Genomic DNA, 17,366 nt, shown 5'->3' with positions numbered 1-17,366 from the left:
AACAGTAGCTTGTAGTTTGGTGTTGAGGCGCGGGCAGTCTTGTGCATAATGTTACTTGCTTTTTTTACGATTCTCTGAATATGTTGCGTGAAGCTACGCTTTTCGTCCAGTCGGACTCCAAGGCATTGCGTGACTGTTTGTCTGGTGATAGAAATGGTTTCTAATTTAACTCTGGGAGTTCTGCATAGTGAAAGTTGACATACATGGTTTTCCGTGGGACTGGGGTTAATTTGTTGTTTACGGAAGAGGACCCGATTCGGCCGGCTATAGTGGCCGAGCGGTTCTAGGCGCTACAGTCTGGAACCGCGCGACCGCTACGGTCGCAGGTTCGAATCCTGCCTCGGGTATGGATGTGTTTGATGTCCTTAGGTTAGTTAGGTTTAAGTAGATCTAAGTTCTAGTGGACTGATGACCTCAGAAGTTAAGTCCTATAGTGCTCAGAGCCATTTGAACCATTTGACCCGATTCGTCACCTGCTATAACTTAGCTCCGGAGTTCCCCGACACCGCAGCCGAGGCATTGATGATTATGTTTGGTTTGTGGGTCGCTCAACTACTCGGTCATAGGGCCCGTACAAAGTCCCTATTTTTACACAGTCCAATCCGACCACTGTCACGGGTGATGATGAAATGATGAGGACAACACAAACACCCAGTCCCCGGGCCGAAAAAATTCACAACCCGGCCATGAATCGAACCCGGGTTCCCGTGATCCAGAGGTAGCAATACTAGTCACTACATCACGAGCTGCGGATAGCCGAGGCACTGACGGCATACGCCACCACGCCATCGACTTAGTCGTCTTCTTCCAGTTAGCAAAATGGCGGCTCTATTGCCAAATCAGAAAATACTGGCCCGCATATGGACCTCTGTGGGCACCATTTGGTAGTTCTTTTTATTACTTATGTGCTGGCTGACCACTGAACAACTCTACAACTATAGTAATCTACAGTATTAAGCAGTAGTATAGACTCGGGGGCACCTGTAGTTCACACATCAGCACAAAATTATCAAAGAGCCGGCCGCTGTGGCCGAGCGGTTCTAGGCGCTTCAGTCCGGAACCGCGCGACCGCTACAGTCGCAGATTCGAATCCTGCCTCGGGCATGGATGTGTGTGATGTCCTTAGGTTAGTTAGGTTTAAGTAGTTCTAAGTTCTAGGGGACTGATGACCTAAGATGTTAAGTCCCATAGAGCTTAGATCCATTTGAAACAAACAGAGAAAAACAAGAAAGAAATAATGACCACCTGTTTGATAAGTTATCTGTACGTCTTTGGAACGAAATACATCACTGATTCTTCATATCAGGGATCCGACAGTTTGTTGGTAGGTTTGTAGAGAAGTGTGCTTTAGATGTCTACGTAAAGATCGTGTAATTCGCGTAAATAGCGGACCGCTGATTTGCGTACGCGGCGATGGCGTCCGTTAGCGATCCAGATGGGTTCCGTAGGATATACATCAGGCGAATTTGTTAGCTAAGACATCAACGTGAATTCCTATAATGCTCCTCAAGCCACTGTCGCACGTTTCTGGCTCCGAGACTCGGACGATTATACTGCTGTAAGATGCCATCGCTGTCGTGGAGGATATGAAGCATGAAGAGCTGCAGGTGGGATCGCAGGCGTCAACGTGTCTTCGATTGCTACCACATGTCCCATTCAAGTGCAGGAGAATGTCTCTCATAGAATAATACTGCTCCCATTAGCCTGCGTCTGTGGTGCACTGCTCGTTTCGAATCGCCTTTCCCCCCGATGACGGCGTTTGTGGAGACGACCATCGACCTACCGTAGCAAACATACGATTCACCCGAAGAGCCCACACGTTTCTATAAATCGATAGTCGAATCCCGACGGTCTCGTGCCGACTGCGTAACTGACGATGTCGTTGGGTCAACATGTGAACACGAAGGGGTGGTCTGCTGCGAAGTTCCATGTTGGACAGTTTACAATAAACGGTGTGGTCCGAAACACTTGTGCGGGTACCAGCATTGTGCTCCTTCGCAGAGATGTCACAGACCACCATCTATCCTATCAAGCCTCGGAACTGCACATTGTGTGGAGAGCCGTGGCCGTCCAGCCATTTAGCACCTGGTAGTAGTCTCGCCGTCCTTCTCCTTCTTTCCGCACATGCTCACCAGAGTAGCACATCAACATTCGACCAGTGTCACCGTTTGCGAGGTACTCATTCACAAACTCTAGGTAATAATTATCTGCCCTTTGTAAAAGTCACTTAACACAATGGATTTCCCTATTTGCGACCCAGATCTTCGCTAGCGTGATACGTCGTCTGTGTCTGTTACATACTTTTGTTACTGCGTCACGTCCCCGCAGTGCTGCCAGCCGGTGTGGCCGAGCGGTTCTAGGCGCTTCAGCCTGGAACCGCGCGACCGCTACGGTCGCAGGTTCGAATCCTGCCTCGGGCATGGATGTTTGTCATGTCCTTAGGTTAGTTAGGTTCACGCAGTTCTAAGTTCTAGGTGACTGATGACCTCAGATGTTAAGTCCGATAGTGCTCAGAGCCATTTGAGCCATTTGAACCCCGCAGTGCTACCAGACGGCATCCAACGTCGAGGTGGGCAGTGGTCGTAATGTTTTGTCTTTTCAGTGTACGTTCACGTTTATACGTATGGGAGTATAGGGTTCATTGTAACTGTTTCTCTCCCCCGTAGGCCTCTTCGTTAGTACCTAGTTTTAAATCGTCTTAGTATTAAATATCGTCTTTCCGACATTCATTATTCATATTAAACTTCCATTTTTCTCCCTTAGCCAGTACAGATGCATATAGTCTCTCAACAATGGTACTTATCCATAATATTTTTGATAGTATATAAACTCACCAGATAAAAAATTAATCACCCCAAAGAAATCTTTACAACGGTCATTTAATACCGTGTAATGCCGCCCGTGAGGTCAATCGAGATGTAGTACGGCTGGAGGAGGGGGGCGGGTGGGTGGGGGGGCTGAAGTGTTTAGAAAACGAAGATTCTTCTAGCTCGATGACCTTTGCTGATCTCGTCTTGAAAAGAAAAGGGGTTTCCAATGGCCTCTTGCGTGGAGACCGACTCGAAAAGTTCACTGCAAGCAGTTCCGGTCGTAATGTTCTCTCGATAACGCGTTGGGATGGACCTTCATTCACTGCTTGCAGCAATTCCTACGGGGTTTGGAAGCGATTTTGATTTACAATCCGTGAAACGCGTCTCCTGTCCCTCACAGTCAGGATCTTTTTCCGACCAAAATTATGAAGTCTTAATTCGTGGCCACGTGCGTTACGCCACTGCTTGTAGACTCGTTGAAAAATCCGCTGCCAAACACTGACAAATCCAGCAACCTCACACCCGTTATGGCCATGGACACGGCCAAACATAATTGCCCCTTTTTTGCCTCTGTGTCACGTCCTTACATTTACTCATGTTTCCATAGGATGTCCACTGGAAACACAAATGTCTCAGTGATCGCTACTGCCTCATAGTCACGTACAAGCAGTGCGCGCGCGGTTCCGCACGTGACTCGATCATCTGTAAAGGCCTAACAGTTCATCGTTCAGTGATTAATTCTTCGTCCGGTGAGCTTATATGTTTCCTTTTTATTTGTCATTGCTTAATTATTATTATTATTATTGTTATTATTATTATTATTATTATTATTATTATTATGTTTACAACTGTGTAATCAATCAAAACATCTAAGAATTTAAAAAATAACGAGTGCAGCTCTAAAGAAAGCAACAAAATAAGTAAATATTAATGGAATATAATTAGGTGCGAATTAAGACAATCTAAAGCTGTTTCATCTAATAGTTCCAAGACCAGTGGCAACAACTGTGAATGAATCTGTTTGAACAAGTGCTCGTTACTAGGATCGCGCAACACTAACGCTCTTAAAATGCGTAAAAATTTGCTAAAATAAAAGAAGCGCTACTCAAGGTCCTGTTCACGTCTACACAGAATCACGTAACTGAATTTTCACTCTGCACCGGAGTGTGTGAGGTGATTCAAAACTCCCTGATACATTAGATCTGTTTGCCCGACCGGGACTCGAACTTTCATCTTTCGTGGGCAAGTACTCTACCGACTGAGCTCTCCAAGCACGACACACGACCCGCCCTCGCAATTTAACTTTCGCCAGCACCTCTTCTTCAACCGTCCTAACTTCACAGACGTTTTGCTGCATACCTTGCTCCTTGCACTACCAGGGAAATGAATTACGTACGAATGGCTTCTCCACAGCGTGTACGATTGTTCACAGGATGTATTTTCATTCTGCAGTGGTTTTTGTACGCTGATCCGAAACTTCCTGACAGGTTAAAACTGTATGCCGCACTGAGACTCGCACCGCAGGGTTTTGTCCACCTCGAGTACGTGCTCTACAGACTGAATCATCCAAGCACGACTTTCTATCTGGAGCGTCAATCACGTGAAGTATGTAAGAGGACTTCTGTGAAGTTTGGATGGTAGAAAAAGAGGTATTGGTGGAAGTAAATCTGTGTGGGCGGATCGTGATCCTGGTGTGAATAGTTCAGGCAGTAGAGCACTTGCCAGCTAAAGACAATGGTCTGAATTTCCAGTCCCGGTTCAGTTTCAACCTACCAGGAACTTTCAAATAAACACAGAGCGGAAATTCATTCTGGAAGTGTTACGTTGAACACAACACTCTCGATAGGTTTTAAGATGTTGTCTAAAAAAGTTATCAAATACGTGCACTTCTGCTTAATGGCTCATCTGAGTGCTGCCATTAAAACTGCAACACTCAGAAAATTTTACGTAGTATGCGTGTACTGTATAGTATGAAAAATATATAATTAAATTTGGAGGTATACAGCATGCGAAATTTACTAGAGCTGTAACCTCGGCTCTAAGCCGGTTGAGTATCGAGTTGAACTGAGGTTTGTTGACAGGTTCGAGAACGTCATTATATGCTGCTTGAACTCTATCCCAGGGTTCATTAGTCTTGGATTAGGGATCTGGAGGACGTTCTGACCAGAGCAGAAGTCGAACTCTATCTATCGGGGTAGGTCAGGACAGCACAAGTAACATGCAACGTTGCGTTATCTTGTTGAAAGATAACGTCATGGGGACCTCGAAGACAGAGCACAGCCACCGCTCGGAAATGCAATTCCTGCTGTCCAAATTAGCGGTTAGAACAAGAAGCGAACGCGCTACGCACCCAACGGTATCCAATACCGTCACAACTCATGGTGGGCCCGTATGACGAAGATAAATGCAATACCGTGACGTTAGTTATCCTTGGCGCGTCCACACACAGATACGTTCATCGTGGTGCTGTAAACAGAACTACAGCTCGTGTGAAAAGACGACGTGGCTCTAATCTTGTGTCCAAAGGTTTCGTTGGGCGCACCACAGTCGGCCGGTACCTCTCCTACCGCCTCAAGAACGCAACAACAACAACAGTTCGAGGTACTCCACACGTGGGTGCACTGCCCATTTGGCTGCTTAACGTGCTACAAACAACCCAATTTCCTGACTCAAGGTACGCAACCTGGCTGTGCGAACAATTTTTCCGTCCTCTCGGGTGCTAGCCTCAGTAGGTTGCAGAAATGCTGGCAGACATTGAATATGGCCCCCTTGAACCTTTCTACACTCCCGGAAATTGAAATAAGAACACCGTGAATTCATTGTCCCAGGAAGGGGAAACTTTATTGACACATTCCTAGCGTCAGATACATCACATGATCACACTGACAGAACCACAGGCACATAGACACAGGCAACAGAGCATGCACAATGTCGGCACTAGTACAGTGTATATCCACCTTTCGCAGCAATGCAGGCAGCTACTCTCCCATGGCGACGATCGTAGAGATGCTGGATGTAGTCCTGTGGAACGGCTTGCCATGCCATTTCCACCTGGCGCCTCAGTTGGACCAGCGTTCGTGCTGGACGTGCAGACCGCGTGAGACGACGCTTCATCCAGTCCCAAACATGCTCAATGGGGGACAGATCCGGAGATCTTGCTGGCCAGGGTAGTTGACTTACACCTTCTAGAGCACGTTGGGTGGCACGGGATACATGCGGACGTGCATTGTCCTGTTGGAACAGCAAGTTCCCTTGCCGGTCTAGGAATGGTAGAACGATGGGTTCGATGACGGTTTGGATGTACCGTGCACTATTCAGTGTCCCCTCGACGATCACCAGTGGTGTACGGCCAGTGTAGGAGATCGCTCCCCACACCATGATGCCGGGTGTTGGCCCTGTGTGCCTCGGTCGTATGCAGTCCTGATTGTGGCGCTCACCTGCACGGCGCCAAACACGCATACGACCATCATTGGCACCAAGGCAGAAGCGACTCTCATCCCTGAAGACGACACGTCTCCATTCGTCCCTCCATTCACGCCTGTCGCGACACCACTGGAGGCGGGCTGCACGATGTTGGGGCGTGAGCGGAAGACGGCCTAACGGTGTGCGGGACCGTAGCCCAGCTTCATGGAGACGGTTGCAAATGGTCCTCGCCGATACCCCAGGAGCAACAGTGTCCCTAATTTGCTGGGAAGTGGCGGTGCGGTCCCCTACGGCACTGCGTAGGATCCTACGGTCTTGGGGTGCATCCGTGCGTCGCTGCGGTCCGGTCCCAGGTCGACGGGCACGTGCACCTTCCGCCGACCACTGGCGACAACATCGATGTACTGTGGAGACCTCACGCCCCACGTGTTGAGCAATTCGGCGGTACGTCCACCCGGCCTCCCGCATGCCCACTATACGCCCTCGCTCAAAGTCCGTCAACTGCACATACGGTTCACGTCCACGCTGTCGCGGCATGCTACCAGTGTTAAAGACTGCGATGGAGCTCCGTATGCCACGGCAAACTGGCTGACACTGACGGCGGCGGTGCACAAATGCTGCGTAGCTAGCGCCATTCGACGGCCAACACCGCGGTTCCTGGTGTGTCCGCTGTGCCGTGCGTGTGATCATTGCTTGTACAGCCCTCTCGCAGTGTCCGGAGCAAGTATGGTGGGTCTGACACACCGGTGTCAATGTGTTCTTTTTTCCATTTCCAGAAGTGTATTTCTTACGCAAATCACTGACTTGGGATGCCGAGCAATGCGAGCGGCAGTATCCTGGAACAATAAATCACTCTGTCTACAATAATGCCGTTGTCGAACAACTGTTCGTAAACGTTTCTCCTTCTTGCACGAGACATAACACGAACTTATCGGGGGAGGGGGGGGGGGGGAAGAATACAAATGCGAATTCTGCATGAGAAAGCTGCTACGTAATCTTTCCTTACATACAGGATTTACATTGCGATATTCCTACCTACTCTGCGCATTTGAGCTGAAATGCTAATCGTTTTCAAGTCCTCGAATGTAGTACACTTCATGGCAATTTGACTTTCGTTGGATGCTGTCTTTATGGTGTTGCTGTTTTAATGGCCAGCTGTGTATGTACTGCAATGGTGCTCGAACTTGAATATTTACACATCGTGAAAAACGCCCTATTAATTGGACTTCTTGATCCACGAATTGGTCTGGATGAAACAGACCGCAATAGCCCTGCTCAACGGTCAGCTCAGTTTCTGTCTATTTTAGCGATAGCCTTTTTATTCTGGCAATAAGATTGCCAGATATCAGCCAAATTGCGGCTGTCCCCATTGATTACGCATGAGGCAAAGACTCACACCGATGTCTACCGTAGTTACGAGTCTTAGACAAGAATGGGCGTAAATTTGTAAAAAATGTTCCGCGACGTAATCGATGGTATGCCCGCAGAAAGTTAAGTCGAAGAGTGTGGACACATCACACATGGTGGCTACACCACTACACGAACTGGACATATTAATACATTAAAACTTCCGTTTTAGCCATGTGTTGGCCTCATGGTGTGTGTGTGTGTGTGTGTGTGTATAAGCTATTGTTTGTGAAGGTGACAGTTAAATCTAGGAGTTACGCAACTGGTATGGAGCGTGAAGTACATTCAAAGCAGGATGTGACATCAAAAACATTACAAGTTGAACCGGCCGGTGTGGCCTAGCGGTTCTAGGCGCTTCAGTCTGGAACCGCGCGACCGTTACGGTCGCAGGTTCGAATCCTGCCTCGGGCATGGATATGTGTGATGTCCTTACGTTCGTTAGGTTTAAGTAGTTCTAAGTTCTAGGGGACTGATGACCTCAGATGTTAAGTCTCATAGTGCTCAGAGCCATTTGAGCCATTACATGTTGAAATCCACGTACTCTCACTCTTTTAACATAAAAATCTATTCCACATCAGAGAATTCTCAAATCCATAGCTCCCGTCATATTAGTAATGCTCGGTATAATTTCTGAAAAACTTGAATCGCATGAAATGTAAATACAAGTAAAAAGATCGATGTAGGAAGAGAGAATTAACTTTACGAAGTAACCGAAAGTGTCTGTTATGTTACGTCATAACAAAATTTTACTATGTGAAAATTTAGGTTATGACTCACAAAGAGCCTTCCTCCTCAGGTATAGCTGGAGTGCTCGCAATCTATCTTTGATTTACGAAAATAACGCAGAATGCCATAGAATTACATAACAAAGTACGAAGTGTGAGCGCTTTCGTGCATTGATCAGTACCCTCTGATCGTCGGTAAAGGCGTATTGCTTAAAATGCTGCGGAAAATCGTTTCATATCGGAACTGCCGATGGATAATTCTGTGCCTTATCGAAGGCAAAGAGCGCCATGTAATTTTGAAAGGAAATGAAATGATAGGTGTCCGTGAGTATCTTAATCCATTGAATCTCTTGTGTTTGTAAAACAATGAAAAAACATCGAAGTCTTGATTAAGAATATGCTAAAATTAAAATAACAGTTTCAGTTGCAATAACAACAACAATATTATTAAGAATTGGCTATAATATCAATTGACTTTGTTCTAGAACGTTTAATAAAGGCAAGGAATTGGATACGCTACATCGACAATCCCTAGAGCGTATGACGTGTAATACAGTGTGTCCCACACAAACCTCCCTGATTTCAAGGACCCAGGAGATAAAAACCACAATAGATACAACAGTGAAAAATGCACCACATTATCGAGCATCTCAAAGAATTCATATTCACGCGTCAGAAGTGCCGAAACAAAATCGCCAATTACTGTGCAAAGAAATTATCGTTGTGTGTATGAATGTGATCCACCTGACGAGAAAACAATAAATGAATAGTATAGGAAGTTTCTGGCAACAGGAAATGTTCTGAAACATTCTGGCGGTGCACGCTACGGAGTTTCAGAAGATACAGTGGAGGACATCAGACAAACGTTTCTCAGAAGCCCACGTAAGTTAATTCGTCAAGCATCTAGGTAACTTGATGTACCTCGATCAACATTGTATCGTGCAGTTCACCAGCGTCTTCGTATGTGTGCCTACAAAGTGCAAATTCTGCAACATTAGACGCCGAACGACAAACTACGCCAACAACAATTTGCTGCAGATATGCTGCAGCGTATTGATGTGGATGCCAGCTTCCTGGAAAGATGTTTATTCTCAGATGAGGCAACCTTTCATCTACCAGGAAGGGTTAATATGTATAATGTTCGGATTTGGGGTTCCCAAAATCCGCACGTTGTCATTGAACACGTTCATGATAGCCCTAAACTAAACTTCTGGTGTGGGCTAATGCACAACAGGATTATTGGACCGCTCTTCCTTGTGGAACAAATAGTGAGTGAGTGGGTCAGTGTATCTGGAAATTTTGGCGCAGTTTGTATACCCTCAGATACAAGACTTGCAACCCAACATCATTTTTCAACAAGATGGAGCTCCGCCGCGTTGGTCAACGGCTGTTCGCAAGTTCCTGGATAGGAAACTTCCCAGTCGTTGGATCGGACGCGGAAGACCCATTGCCTGGCCACCACGTACACCCGAAATTACGCCGCTTGATTTACTCATGTGGGGATTCCTGAAGGACCGCGTGTATGCGACCAAAGTGGACGATATTCCTACGTTGCGACATCGTATCACTAATGCGATTGCAACAATAACAGAGGAAATGTTACAAATAACTTGGGAAGAAATTGAATATAGACTCGATATACTCTGTGCAACATATGGTTAACATGTAGAGGTGTATTGATGATAAATAAAAAAATTGTTTGAGATGCTCTACAATGTGGTGCATTTTTCATTGTCGTATCTACTGTGGTTTTTTTTCTGGGTCTTCGAAATCAGGGAGGTCTGAGTGGGACACCCTGTATTACCTACAGTGAAGTGTCATAGAGTGAAAAGAATTGCACTACTCCTATGCCCGACCTTATATCACTGAAAGTGTCATCAGCGCTGGATGACGTACACCTCATCCGCAAGGGGTGACGCATCTTGGACTTCATCTCAATTGTTATATGAAGGTTCCGGAAAACTTCTGGATTTCAGTAGCCTCTTGCCACGGTATTTCCGCGCCGAATCTTCTGGCTATTTTCCAGCGAATACTCGCCAATACATACTGAGCTCTTGTACTTGAGACTTAAGCTCAGGAGCTTAGTATTTCTTTAGCAGTATAGATCTCAAGAAGGCCAAAGGCTCTGCGTCGAAATGTCGTGAGCAGAAGTGACGAACATCGGGCAGTTCTCCCATAGTTTCTAGAATAATTATTCTCCAGTAATGTTTAAAATATCTCTTCATATCAACTGTAGGTACCAGGCTGGACCATTGCTACATAAAAGACACCTCTTACTAAAAACGCCTCCGGCAACAGTTGACAGTTGCCAATACAGACCGTGGCATGCGGGTTAATAACAAGTCAGCTTTTCAACAGACCTTGCTTCAATTTGGACTACAAAGATTATCCAAGTACACCTCATCTGGTAGAGAAACGAAGGCCGTTTCTTAAGAGAGCATTATCCAAAGTTATGCCACACGAAAGACTGGTGTCAGTGTAGTGGGTGTTATAGGATACCATACGTGATTCCTGTGTTGTCGCCAGTTACGTTTACTGCTACTCTTTTACAGAACACGAATTGCAAGGAATGTCGAGACTTCTTTTTTCGATGTATGTAGCTTTTTACGTGGTTCTCCTATTCACCTGGTGTCCACCCATAGGAAGTGTTTGTTATATCATCAGTCAGTGACTAGCCCGTGATTCTTGTCCACTAACCAATACAATTGATGTTTTTATTTGGATAGAAACTGTTTGGAATTCCATTCATCGAAGAAATACTCTAATCTTGTTTAATTCATCATATTTATTTCCAGAATATCTTATCGCTGCAAATGGCTTTGCCAATTTTGAATTTATGTTGAATTTATGTTTATCTGAACACGTCTTTAATTTATACATTTATTTTCACTGGCACGACTAGGCCGTCAGGCTGTCTCTTACGTGTAACAAGACATCCTTAGTGACTTAACATAACAGTATGCATAGTACACAATCTGATAAAAAGGACCCGAACACCTGTTAGTGGACATTAATATGGGGTGTGCCCACCCTTCCCTTTCTGATGACTGAACTCTGCGAGGAACACTTTCAGTTAGATGTCGCTGTCTGTGTGGGAATGACCGCCTATTCTTCCTCAAGAGCCGATATCAGAGAAGGAAGTGATGTTGGACGCTGGGAGGTGGAGTGAAGTTGACGTTTAACTATTTCCAAAGATGTTCCATTGGACAAATGTTTTTTATTCCATTCTTTGATCATAATATCAATTCTTTTGACGATGACCGGTTTCAGTCCGTAATGACCATCCTCAGATCTACACTATACAAATATATGCACCTAATGTGCAGTGTGTCTTTCAACACAATACAGCAGTACGTATCACAATATACTATCATACAACCAGGGAAATGTACAGATAAAATACGGTAAAACGTACCTTTTTTACACCGTGTCCTAAAGTGATAAGGCCATAATGGCATCGTCAAAACATATAAATATAGTCAGTAGCGCATCGTCACATAGATCTAAAATAAGGTGTAGAATACGCCACATCGTCCACACAGTCATTATTGCTACTGGCTACTGAAGTACCGTAGCTACCAGAAATCTGTTCGCCTAGATCCTACCTAGATGTCGCTACTGTGGGCTTAGATGTAGTCATCATTTACGCAAAAACACAATCTGATAAAAACACTTTAGGTAAAATACACGTGGCAGACTTTTAAATATTGATAACTAACATAGAAACCAATTGTGATACACTAAAAGACGAATACAGTTGCCCATATAAAATTACTAAAAGGAAATATATGAAGATAATAGGTCCGACCCTTTTATGGTGAATTTACTGTCAAAAATTAATATACGTAAAACATTGCCTGTAGCAACCTATAAATTACCTATGAAAGATAAATGTCTATATGACAGCTGAAAAAAGACTGGTCAATGATCAGCGCCCTCTGTTGGGTCGACCTCCAGGATGTTATGTAGGCGCCCACCGATCGTAAGAACTTAGCCACTAGAGGGCTTTACATACATCGCGATATGTCTCCCACATAAAACGTTTAAACAACATATTAACAGTCAATAAATAAAATTATATAGTCTGGTCATACATTCTATGAATAGGTAGGACATAATCAGTTACAGGATTAGAACGACTAATGTATGGAAGTAAGGCAAATGCCTACTGTTCTCGACATAAATCATCATGCAAGGCTAGTTATAAATACGCGAGGCATATTTGGTTATCGTATCGCTCTATGTCTTTCGGCTGAAGAGCAGCGCATATGCTGCTGCCAGCCCGCCCCGATGGGGAATTGAAATACAATAAAGAAAAAAAAAAAAAAAAAAATTGGTTATCGTAGTACGTTGTCAAACAAAGCAAAGTAGGTGTTGGGTACTCTAGTGGGCTTATGCTTTTTAATCCTCCAACAAGTCGAGAGCGCGACCTTTCTCTGTCCTGTGTACAGTAAGCATTCGACTCTCAATATTGCCTACAGTGTGGCCGCTTTCTGCCAAATGCATTCCCAATGCAGTTTTGGTAATTATCAATATTGAAAAGTCTGCTACATGTGTTTTTATCAGATCATGACAGAGACTAGTATATGTCCGACTCTGCTTGAATCTTACGCCCTCGGAATTTCAACAGTAAACCTTTACGTGATGCGCAACGCTTATCTTGTAACGTCTGCCACTGGAGTTTGTTGGGTATCTCGGTAACGCTCCCGCGCCGAGTAAACGATCCCGCCGTTTCTCGTTCTATTCTCTCTGTTCCTTCTACAGGATGTTCGGAAATTCCCATTACAAACTTACAGGACTTGTAGAGTACATTACATTTTAAAGAGGAACCTGTGACTGGCAACGTACCATTTCCATGTTAGGGTCATTCGAGAACATGTTGGTAATACGACCACTTTTTCAAGTAGTTGCTTAGGCGTGACCCAGTACATCACTTGTTTTATAATTCCACTCTTTAATAGGCAAAAACTTGCTCGTGCGCTCGTTCACGGGTTCTCTTCAACGTTATGCAATACGGCCTCTTCCAATCCATGTGTGCGGCTGTTTCTTGGAGCACCAAAGTCACGCCTTTTGACGGTGAAGGTGCCCTTTCTTGAGCCCGTTGCGTAATTGGAGCAAAAAGGGTACGCGATGGAGTCGGACTTTGTGCAGAACGATCTTGATACATGTGACAAGTCGGGATCGTTTACTTGGCGCGGGAGAGTTTACTCGGCGCGGGAGCGTTACCGAGATACCCAACAAACTCCAATGGCAGACGCTACTAGATAAGCGTTGTACATCACGTCATTACCGTGAGCTTCCCCATTCAGAAGGATCGTGTGGGTGTATTCTGCAGACATGCACTCAGCAGTGTTGCTCTAACACTCACAGACACGTGAATGAGACTCGAACCAGATCAGAGGGGTAGGATAGACGACAAATGACATCAGCAGATACGATGTAACCAGCCCCCATCCCCCCCCCCCCGTCCCCCCCGACATCATGATTACCCTGTTGCATACCTAGAAAACGCGTTTTCAAACGACTGTAGCAAGGAAACGGAACGTTTCCGCGAATGGGTTCTTATTCAAACTATTGTGTACTCACTCATCTCTACAAATCGTAGAATTTTTAACGAGTATTTCCGAAAACCCTGTATTAATCCTACTCGGCAAGGCTCTCAGACTGATGAACAGTACTCAAGAATCAGCCGTACGAGTGTTTCGTGGATGAATTATACTTCCTTAAGATGCTTCCCCAGTGAATCTCACTCTAGCATCTGCTTTTCCAATTACTACTTTGTGTGGTCATTACACTTTAGGTTGCGCCGAATGGTTATCGCTAGGCATTTTACCGTGGTTACCGTTTCCATCGATTCGTCGCCGTTAGTGTAATCGGACAACAGTGGATTTATTCACCTCTTTATGCGCGGTAAGCTACATCTATTTGCGTTCAGGGTCAGTTGTTAGTCTCTACACCAATCGTTGATCCTCCACGGGTCTTCCTGCATTTCGTTACAATATTCTGACATTGCAGTTTCCCTATAGACAACAGCATTGTCCGCGAATAGCTTCACGGTGTCGGTTTTTTTCTGGTAAGAATGGCGTATTGAGTTTTGTCTTCAAAGAAGTTCTGTATCTATTCACAATCCTGGTGCGTTTTGTACCGGACGAAAATGCACTCGTCAGTGCAACGGTGGGTTCTTTTTCTTTTGCTCCGGGAGGAGACCGAGTGAGTTCTACAGCGTATAAAATATTATTTCACTTTATTACAATATAGGTAAGATGAATTACTAAACTTTTTACAATCCATTTCCATGAGAATGTCATGAGTATTTACAGCTGACCCTGAAGTTTAACGTATCACTCGATACAGTTACATTACGAGACTCTCACTCAGAGTAAATTTAACAATAACTTTCTTGTTGAGTTCTGCCTGATCCATTGATCACACAGTTGACCTACTAGAAAACGATGCTGTCGTTTTACTCGATGATCGCGGACTGGGCCGAGCCGTACTTTCGTCATGCTTAAGTAGAAGACCCGATGTGGCGGCGTAGCGAAACGTTTCTAGGCGTGGTTACGCCGGTGTCGCCCATTCGTCGATACGGCTTTCAGTGACTATTTTTTCTTGTGGTTGCGTTCCGAGATACCATACTCGCTTGGCACCTCGCTCTTCGGACAACACAACTGTCTGATACTCGGTAAGCCCGTATATTGTTGGTTAAACGTCAGTGTGGAACTGTACCACATCATGGGGGACGGCATCAACCTGAGCGCCTTTTTCTACAGTGCCCTGGATCTCATGGACGAAGAGAGCGAGACGGGTTTCACAAGATATCTGTTTGCGGAAAGTATGCTTATTTTATAGAGATTTTCGTTCTCCAAAAAGTGTCGTAATGCGTGAGCATAAAACATTCTAAAAGAGACTGACGTCATGATATAGGCCTATAATTATGCGCGTCTGTCCGACGTCTTTCTTGCAAAGGGGAGCGACCTGCCACTTTTCCGATCGCGAGGCACCCTTCGTGCTTCAGTGACACAAGATAAACTGCTGCTAGAAAGGGGATAAGTTGTTTCACATAATCTCTGTGGAACATCACAGGCATCCAGTCTGGACTAGTTGCCGTTCCATTGTTGAGCAGTTTTAGTTGGTTTTCTATTCCGCGATCGCTTATCACAAAAACTGTCATTTAACTATTCGTACGAAGATTCAAAGGAGGCAATCTATTACGACATTCCCCGATAAAATAATTTCGGAAGAGCGAATTAAGTATTTCGGCCTTCTTTCTGTATCTTCTGTTTCGGTGTCAGTATGGTCACCGAATGACTGTGCAGATGATTTCGATCCGGTTGCTGACTTAACGTAAGACCAAAACTTATTTGGATTTTTAATTAGATCGTTTCTACAGACCAGTAAAATACATCTCCAGTACACGAATGGATTACCAACATCAGAAATCGTAAGTTACACCAAATGACAATTTAATCTTACGAAACTTGTGCTAGAAAAAAGCACTTCGTCTTCAGGCCACAAGTGGCCCATCGGGACCATCCGACCGCCATGTCATCCTCATTGAGGATGCGGATAGGAGGGGCGGGTGGTCAGCACACCGCTCTCCCAGTCGTGATGATGGTTTTCTGGGACCGGAGCCGCTACTATTCGGTCAAGTAGCTCTTCAATTGGCATCACGAGGCTGAGTGCACCCCGAAAAATGACAACAGCGCATGGCGGCCCAGATGGTCACCCATCCAAGTGCTGGCCACGCCCGACAGCGCTTAACTTGGGTGACCTGACGGGAACCGGTGTATCCACTGCGGCAAGGCCGTTGCTGTGCTAGAAAAGTTATTTCTAATTCAAAAAACAAGAGAATAACAAGAGAAAATGTAATATAGTAACATACTTGTAATTACTATGAAACTCATTTACTGTACACATAAAACAAACAAGTATTACAGGTCACTGATGATGCTTCACAATTAACAGGAAAGAAACGCTTCTGGCAAAAAACAAAGTGTCTTTCATTTAGTTGCAAAGATGGAATGATTCATGAATTTTGAAGCAACTAAGGAAAGACGGAAAATGGATAAAATGCCAAAAATATTTTCCTACCTTTTTAACATTTCTTGTAACGCTGTCACAACCTTATGTTCACTGTTTTCCTCCCCGGCGTTAACTGATCCGAAAAGTTCGGATCTGTTTGTTAACTATCTGATCGAAATAATTTTTAGACATCACACTGAGAACAATCTCACACGAATCCCTTTTTCAGGCACCGGTTTTTAATGCAACGGTTCCCAGTCTATAGCTGGCGAGTTGAAGTGTCCCCTCATTACAATAGCACGACCAGGAAACTTACTTGTGCTGTTCCTCAAGTTGTCTTTGAATCACTGACAGTACGACTCCTGATGCAGCTGGTCTATAAAAGAATCTGGCTACAATGTTCGACCCGCCATTGATGCTTACCTTTACCCAGACTATTTCACATTCGGAATCTGTAATACTATAGACTACTTCACCATAGTAAATACGCCACCACCATTGGTGAATTTCCGGGCATAAGTTCATTAGACCATTTTTGTTCCGTATCCTCTCATCGGCCAATCCCTAGAGTTTGTACACGATGGGAAAAAAGTCACCCTGTATATCCAAATCTGAATTTAGAATTTCAGTGCAGTTCATTCCCGGTCTGAGTTAATTTCCCATCCTCAATTATGTGTAGTTATTATTACCTTTAATTAGCGACATTAATTCTGGGACCTTTCAATGGATGCTTCTGCAGGTTACTAATATTAAATTTAGTGCCTGATCTGTCTTTGATTTCAGCAGGCGTTTCATTATTGACAATAAATAATGGTCCCTCTTACCTAAAAACTCCGAATGTGCGCTACAAACGTACTCTGCTACCCGAGTAGTACTGCACTGCCCGAGTAGTGCAGTATTGACCTTCTAAAGGGTGCCTTACGATTCTTAGCCCAATAGCGTACGTCGAGAAATTCGTATTCGAGATTGTCGTAGAACT

At 44.8% G+C, this 17,366-nt stretch overlaps 1 pseudogene; it reads right to left on the bottom strand.

Annotated features, from left to right (window-relative positions):
- Positions 1-16,059: 16,059 nt before the first annotated feature.
- Positions 16,060-16,177, bottom strand: LOC124723656 (annotated as a pseudogene).
- Between the last annotated feature and the right edge of the window lie 1,189 nt (positions 16,178-17,366).

The sequence above is a fragment of the Schistocerca piceifrons genome, chromosome X (assembly GCF_021461385.2).
Source record: "Schistocerca piceifrons isolate TAMUIC-IGC-003096 chromosome X, iqSchPice1.1, whole genome shotgun sequence".
NCBI classification, from domain to species: Eukaryota; Metazoa; Arthropoda; class Insecta; order Orthoptera; family Acrididae; genus Schistocerca; species Schistocerca piceifrons.
The sequence above is the reverse complement of the archived record's forward strand: the minus strand, read 5'-3'. Positions and strand labels throughout refer to the sequence as shown.